General features: G+C 45.1%; 1 long non-coding RNA gene across 1 annotated transcript in view; it reads right to left on the bottom strand.

The window, feature by feature from the left end:
- Window positions 1-7,202, bottom strand: part of LOC109302589 — a 13,516-nt gene extending 6,314 nt beyond the window's left edge. The window contains exon 1 of the long non-coding RNA XR_002098856.1: window positions 7,192-7,202. This is a non-coding gene — a long non-coding RNA (uncharacterized LOC109302589). The remainder of the gene's footprint in view (window positions 1-7,191) is intronic.
- Window positions 7,203-7,767: the final 565 nt, after the last annotated feature.

Genomic DNA, 7,767 nt, shown 5'->3' with positions numbered 1-7,767 from the left:
GGAGGGAAGGTTTAAGTTGGACATCAGGAGGCGCTACTTCACGGTCAGGGCGGCTAGAGTCTGGAACCAGCTTCCAAGTGAGGTGGTGCAGGCTCCCACCCTGGGGGTTTTTAAGAGGAGGTTGGATGACCACCTTACTGGGGTCATTTGACCCCAGTGCTCTTCCTGCCATGGCAGGGGGTCGGACTAGATGATCTGCTCAGGTCCCTTCTGACCCTAGAAACTATGAAACTATAAGACCCCTGCCTCATTCAGTGCACAGAATGGATGTACACTGGGCATGACCAACTGTCCAACTGTTGGATATGCCTTTTTATCTTGATCATTTATTGTGTAACCTTGCATTATTGACTGCATGTCAGCCAAACCAGACACTGAACATTCAATTATTAATATTACCTGAGGCCACATGATGAATCAGTGGCAGAGCCGGGATCACATCTCAGGCCTACAGAACAGGGTACATTTTTCCTCTTCAATAGAAGTTTGAAATTTAGAAAAGGTTTCTTTTTACACATCAGGATAAAACAAATGTTTCAAAAATTATTTTTGTCGGAAGAGACAGAAAGCAATCCCAACAGTCAAGATTCATGAACTGTGGGAGACCCAGGTTGAATTTCCTTTAACACCCACACTCTTAAAACAATTGGTCGATTAGGGTGTGAGCAAGTGTTCACTGCACCTGGTCTAAGTTTAGGTGGCTTACTTTAAACAGTGTAGGCAGCCTCAGGTAAGTAACTTGAGGTAGGGGGAGGGTCTAAGGATCAGGGATGGGGCTGGAGGGTCTGCAGGGGAGTTTAGGAGGATTAAAAATAGCCTAGTTAGGGCTAAGAGGGCAGAAATAGCACAGCCCTGCGGTTGACAAGTGACTGGGCCAATTTAAACCCTCCAAATACCTGCATAAGTAGGCATTTAGCTAGATCCTGATTAGGTCTAACTAAATGTAATGCTTACCGTGGGCAGCACAATCAGGTTCTGCAAGAAACATGTTCAAGTCCCCAACTTTCCTAACTCCTAGGTTTTAAAGTCTCTGTCATTCCCTATGAAATTCTTTTTGACAAATCAAATTCTGACAATCAGCTCTGCTCAGAACCAGCTGACTTCCCATACAACATGTTCTTCCAGGCCTTACAGCTGAAGGCAATGAGCATCCACAGCTCCTATTTATTTCAGTCCAAGAGCTCAGCACATGACATGTTTTAAATGCGCTAGTGGAATGCTAGTATCTTGCTCAATACCATGTAGAAAGGCTTCAACAGAAAAAGGATAAAATTGAATTGTTTTCCATGATAGATACTCACCTGCCTTAATCATCATACTATATTATTTCTTCCGATAGGTCCTTTGTCTTATTCTTCACATGTAATCCACACTCTAGATCCAGTGAGGAAGCGATAATACAAATCATCTCATTCACTGCATGACCTTGATTCATTTGCATGGCACTATCTATCCTGTGAGCTGAATCAAGTAACAACATGGAAAAATGAAGAAAACCCCCCACAACAGCAGCTGTGGAAAATCATACACTGTGTGATCATGTAATTGAAGGCAGTATTGTGTTTATGCTTAAAAAGGGGATAGAATACAAGTTGCACAGGCAACTTAGTATCTGTCATTCCCTACTTTCACAAACTTTACTTTCCAATTTGAATAATACTTTTTTAACAAACATGTTTTGCATATAAAGATATATGGAATAATGAATTATAGTTTATTTATGCCTGAACTGAACAGTGTACTTAAATATAAATCTGCACCTGCATCTGCAGTTCTAATATTTTTCGCTCTGCATCTCAAGCAGGATGGCTGAGTACTAGAATAAATTTAGGAGGCAACATTGCTTAGAAATGCCAGGTATTGTCTCCATGAGCAATTCATTGCCTTGGAGCAAGACTTATTTATTTTTCCTCTAGCACTGGGTTAACCTGACTTGACTAACCAAGCAACTGCTCAGCCAATTTATAATTCTCCTGTAAAGAGAATAAATGCAATTAAACCTTTACTGAAGGCCCTGCCTGGATGACACGCAATTAAGCTGATCTAAATTTTTTACACTATAGAATTCCTTCTGATTAATATTAGTGCAAGCAAAAAAAAATCCACTTCTGATCTACAGTGAGAGCTATAGTACAGAAAAATACCCCTGGTTGAACAATAGCAAATATCCCTAGCAAAAGGACAATAGCAAGACTTTTATTTCCAGCATTTGGCAACTGGACACCATGGTGACTGATACACTAAAGGTACAGATGGATAGATCTTATTAGACTTTTCTTTTGAGGCCCATATCCCGTGTTGTTTATACAAGTTTGAATTCTCAGCCAGTTTAATTACATTCTGAGCGTTTTGCATCATTAAGATTATGGGTTTGAGCCATGAGGCTCTAGAACACATGCTTAATTTACAGCACATACATAAATACTGCATTATTAATAATCTTATTGATATCAACTGGACTTATGCTTAAAATTAAGCACATGTTAAAGGCCCTTGCGTCTGTAATGATCTGAATTGATCAAAGTAACAAGCATACTAAGGAGATCTGTTGAAAATATGATACTATGGACAGAAAATTGCAAATTGGGTTCCTATGGTAGCTTAATTATGTTTTTGGTTTCAGAAAAAAGCAAGTTAGAAATCAACATAGATGACCATTTTGTAAATAAACAACCTAATTTAATAACACAACATTATTTAAATCTGGATTTTGATTAAAGTTTTGCAAAGAAAAATGAAAATGCATAGTATACACTGGTATGCATAGTATATTTAGGAGTAATATATGTGAAATACTGCTGACTCAGCTATCTTAGATATAGCATTTTAAAAGTACTGTAAAAAATACTGTAACCTTCAATCAGAAATTAAAAGATTTACAGACAGACGCTCGGGAAGAAGGGATAGAGCTGCTCTAAAATATAGCCTTTGTTAGAGGAGAACTAAATGTTGCAAAACCTTATCTTAACAGAAGGTGTTAATAAACTAGCATAGAAAATTTTTTTAAAAATTGACTAAGTACTCTTCTTTTTTTTATGGCATTCTAAATATGTACAGGGAAAAAAACAGGATCTTGCTCTTTCTTCTGTTTAGAAACAATGATATGAAATTGCTTGCAAGAAATGTTCTTTTCCATTTTTCCAGGCCATGAGGTCAAATTCTGGCTCCTGCAAACACATGTAATTCCTGCCTTACAAATGGGTCCACTTATAGCACAATTTAGCTCTACATAGAAGCACAAAGGTAGTGTTATTGACTTGAGAAACCTAAAGAAAACCAGTCCTGGACAACACAGAAATATGGGGATATAATAAACATTTACATGAGGCATGGGTAAAAGCAGGGGCTGGCATTAAACCCTGGGTTACCTCTTTGGTCCCATGGCCATGACTTCATAGAATCCTAGAAAAGTAGGGCTGGAAGGGACCTCTGAAGCCATCTAATGCAACACTTTCCCTGAGTCAGGATCACTCCTGTCCAAACACTCTCATACAGATCCTTCTTTAAACTTTTGCTAAAACTACAGTCAAGCTCTTTAATGATGGAACATGTTCTATAAGAGTGAAGCTGGTAATAATATTAGGGATTATTTTGCTCTCAGAATTGATGGCAAATTATGGAATGTTGCATTTCTGTAAGAGCTTGAGTAGATGTGCAGCGGTTCTATTAAAGAAAAAGGAAATGAAGAGCGAAAAGTACTTTCTATTTACTCTATGCCTTAAATTAATGAATTGGTCACTGTTTGTAAAGCATTTAAAAATGCTTTAAGTGTTAAAATATTATTTGTATGTGTATCAGATAACTGACATACCCTGGACTGGTAAGTAAGAAAGATTAGCTGTATTGGTTGTATGTCCCAAGAGAAATAAAGTGATGTTGAAAGATAATCAGGGATTTTTATTTTTTATTTTTTTATCAGTATAGTGTGGCCAACACCATCAGTGTTGCTAACAGGAGTGAAAATTAAAGCGTGACTCAATTTATCCCTTTATTAAAAGTTAATACCTTGGTCTCTGTGCTTCCTTTCCATACATGATCTCACTTATCCATCCTTATATACTGCCCCTAAGGACAGGAGCCACCAACCTTTTACAAGCTCTGGGCTAGAACCCAGCTCCAGTTTAATGAGGGCTGGATGTCTTTGGTAGTATGTCAGTGGTAAGGGGGCTTGCCCTGTGTTTGTACTGGGGCCAGACAGCTGGGAGCTGTACCCACACTACCACTTCTCTCAGAGTCCCACTCCCTGGCTGCAGTGAAGGCACAGCTGGAAGGTGCCCCACCCCAGCACAGTGCCCTATTGGGTGGAAGCTGAGCATGCACTGCAGTCAGGGAGGTGGGGAGCTGGAAAAAGCAGCTGTGGCATAGCTGGAAGCTGCCCAGACCCAGCATGGGGATAAGCAAAGCCTTCCAACTGTGAGGGAAAGATATGGTGGTTCCATGGGTCAGATTTGGCCCGTGGACCATATGTTGCTGACCCCTGCCCTAGACCAATGGCTATTTCCCTCATTCCTTTTTCTCCTCAACGTGGTGCTGCTTCAGTAAAATTAACAGATGTGCTACAGTTACAGAATACATGCAGCTTACCCCACTGGCTCTGGTTATGGACAGATGTTAGTAAAAAACAAAGACTCAAAAAGCAGACCCTGCAACCCGGTCCATTCAGCATCTATGAAGCCTGGGTCGCTGCCCACTGTGCCTAGGGCAGCCACAACCCCGCACATCCTGCTTGCCTGCTGCCACCAGCACCATGGCCGCCAGGTGAGGGAGCAGGCATGTGGCAGCCCCCGAGCCATTCCTATAGGTGTATGGGGCACAGGGCATAGCAGACTGTGTGGGCCCAGGGGGTCGCAACCAGGTAGGGAAGGAGGTGGTGAGTAGCAAGAACGTGGAGCCAGCAGTGCACAGGAGCCACGGAGGAGCTGGTGGCATGTGGTAGCCACAGAACAGCCAGCAGCACGCAGTGGGACCCAACTCGCTAGTCCAGCTTTGCACCAGAGCAGGATATGTGGCTCCTGTGCAAATGTACACTAGCTGCACTGCCCAGGCCAGATCAGGCCAGCAGGGTACATTTTCCATGAAGCTCAGGTGCACCTGAGCTTCATAGAAAATGCACCCCACCAGCCTGACCTGATCCAGCCCAGGCCAGGCAGCTAGTGTGCATTAGCTGCACATCCCACTCTGGTGCAAAGCAAGACTAGCAAACCACGCCAGGCCAGGTCCTGCCACGTGCCACCTCTCCCCATGCACCGCATGGCAAGTAGTGCTGCCACCAGAGGCAGGACCCAGTGTGGCACGCAGGGACAGCTTGCCAAGCCAAGCTGGGTCCTGCCGGCACTAGGGCCACTTGCACTGCCAGGCCAGGCTAGGCCAGTTCCATGCCTGCAGAACTGGGCTTGGCTCAGCGCACTGTCCCTGTGTGCTGTGCTGGGTCCTGCCTCCATGAAATTGGCCTGGCCTGGCAGTGCAAGCAGCTCTAGTGCTGGCAGGACCCAGCTCAGTACAAGATGTGATCCCCACGAGTGGCACCGGCCCGATGAGTGGCACAGACAGCGTACCACACCACGGAGGAGCTGACAGCCGCAGGCTCTCAGCATCCCACTCCTGCTGCTGCTGCTCCAAGGGGTAAGTTGTGGGCCCTGTGCAGGGGGGCTGTGGCCCTGCAGGGTGGCTGGGACCTTATGGGTGGAGCTGTGGCCCTGAAGGGTGGCTGGGACCCTGTGGGGGGCACTAGGATCCTGCAGGGGATAAGGGCTGGAACTCTCCAGGGAGGAGCTGGGGCCCTGCAGGGGGACCAGCCCATGTGCAGTGTGGGGGGGCTGCACCCTGTGGGGACCAAGGGACCCACCCCTCCTGAGCAGCCCCTGCATAAGGTCCCCCTACATCCACAGTCTCCCCGCAATCCCACCACAACTAGGCACACACCAACTCAAATCCTCCCACTCGCCTCCACACCCAACTACACACCCACCTGCTTTCCCCCACACCTCTTCCCACCCCTTCCTGCAAACCCCACATCCCCCCATCACACACCCATGTGAGAATAAAACCAAAAGCACACATCAATACATATAGATATTTAGAATTTATTTTATTATGATGATAGAGCCACTGGTAGGCTTCCAAATTGTTTTAATATTGTAAATATATCAATAAAGCATTGCCTAACTGATTGGTTTCTCTCTCTCTTTCTCTCTCTCTATATATATGTAGAGTGGTATAATTGTGGAAGAACATGGATTTTGGGGTATTTTAAAAAATGCATTTGGGATGCTGCTGCAGCAGTTCAGCTGGCACAGGGAGTAGTGTCCCTGGATACCAACTGGCCAGGCTCCAGAAGCTCCTGAGAGTGAATAGCCCTGAGCTGCTGTCTCGGGCAGGTTTTTATATTGCTGGGGCCAGTACGGGTGCTGGCCCAGGCTCTAGCTCCCCCTGGCTGTAGATCCAAGAGGACCCAGGCAGAGTTGTTTTGCCCCAAGTGGCACAATTTGCCCCACTTTTCTGCAAGATCCTGAACCTAATCACCTTGTGGAAACTGCTACCAAAATTGCCACCACTTCTACATTCTCTACCGAGTCTTCCCTGTTTGTAAACAGCAAGTAAAGAACACAGCCCCTAGTTGGCCTCTCCAACACTTGTAATAAGATGTTGTCCCCAACTCTCCAAAAATTCCCTGGATTTCAGGGTGATTGTAATTCCCCATGAGACACAGGGCCTGTGATTTGGAAACTTCCACCACCTATTTGAAGAAAGTATCATCTACTTCATCCTTTTGGTCTAGTGGTCTGTAGCAGATCCCCTCTACAGCATCAACCTTGTTGCTCTCTCCTCGGACCCTAGCCCATAGACATTCAACAGGCCTATCTCTGGTTTCACACTGTACCTCTGAGCATTAATAGGTACAGTAAAGAGCATTAAAACACAGTAACTCCTCTTCTCCTCCATTGCCTATCCTTCCTGAACAGTTTATACCCATTCATGACATAGCTTACATGACTGGAACAATCTCACCAAGCCTCTGTTATTTCAGTCGCATCATAGTTCTGTGATTGTGCAATGGTTTCTGTTTGTGACATCTGTTTGCAGCCTAAGTGGCCACCTCCACATGTGGTGTGGACATTATGTTCCCCGGGGACAACTAGCAGCAGTGTACCTTGTGTTGCCACTAATTGTCCCTGGGGAACGCCTGTGAACGCATGCTGTGGCACACAGCAGGGTACCCCAGGTAGGGGAGGGGAAGCTGAATTCAGCACTGGGCTGGCCCCATCGTCCTTACCTGTGGTCCTGGAGGCCTCCTGGGGCTGCAGCAGTGATTCTGCCATGCAGAGCCTGGCCAGCAGCTGCAGTGTAGCTCTGGCTGGCCCAGATTCTCTTTTGAGCAGTGCATACTGCCCCCATGTGTGCTGCTCTGTTTTTTCCCGTGCAGCATGGAGAACAAATGAACTTGTGGTATGTAACATGGCAGATGTGTTTTGGGTGCCACATACCACATGGCTGCACTCGTCTGGATGCAGCCAGTGACTCCATTATACAATTCTATTTGTTTTGTCTCGCAGTAAATGGGGAAAAAAAGTCTCATGTGGGATACATGGAGCTGCTCATGCTTTGATCAAGCCTAGAACTTAATGCAACATCATCTAAGTTGTCCAAGAAGAGACGTTTCAACACAAAATTAGGAAAATCTGGCCTATTAAAGTCAATCAGAGTTCTGCAACTGACTTCAATGGGGCAAGTACTTGATGTTAAAAATAGCAGCTGTTGTTCTAACAG

The sequence above is a fragment of the Gavialis gangeticus genome, unplaced genomic scaffold (assembly GCF_001723915.1).
Source record: "Gavialis gangeticus isolate Ggan-Ray unplaced genomic scaffold, GavGan_comp1, whole genome shotgun sequence".
Lineage (NCBI taxonomy): Eukaryota > Metazoa > Chordata > Crocodylia > Gavialidae > Gavialis > Gavialis gangeticus.
This window is presented reverse-complemented; position numbering and strand designations above follow the sequence as displayed.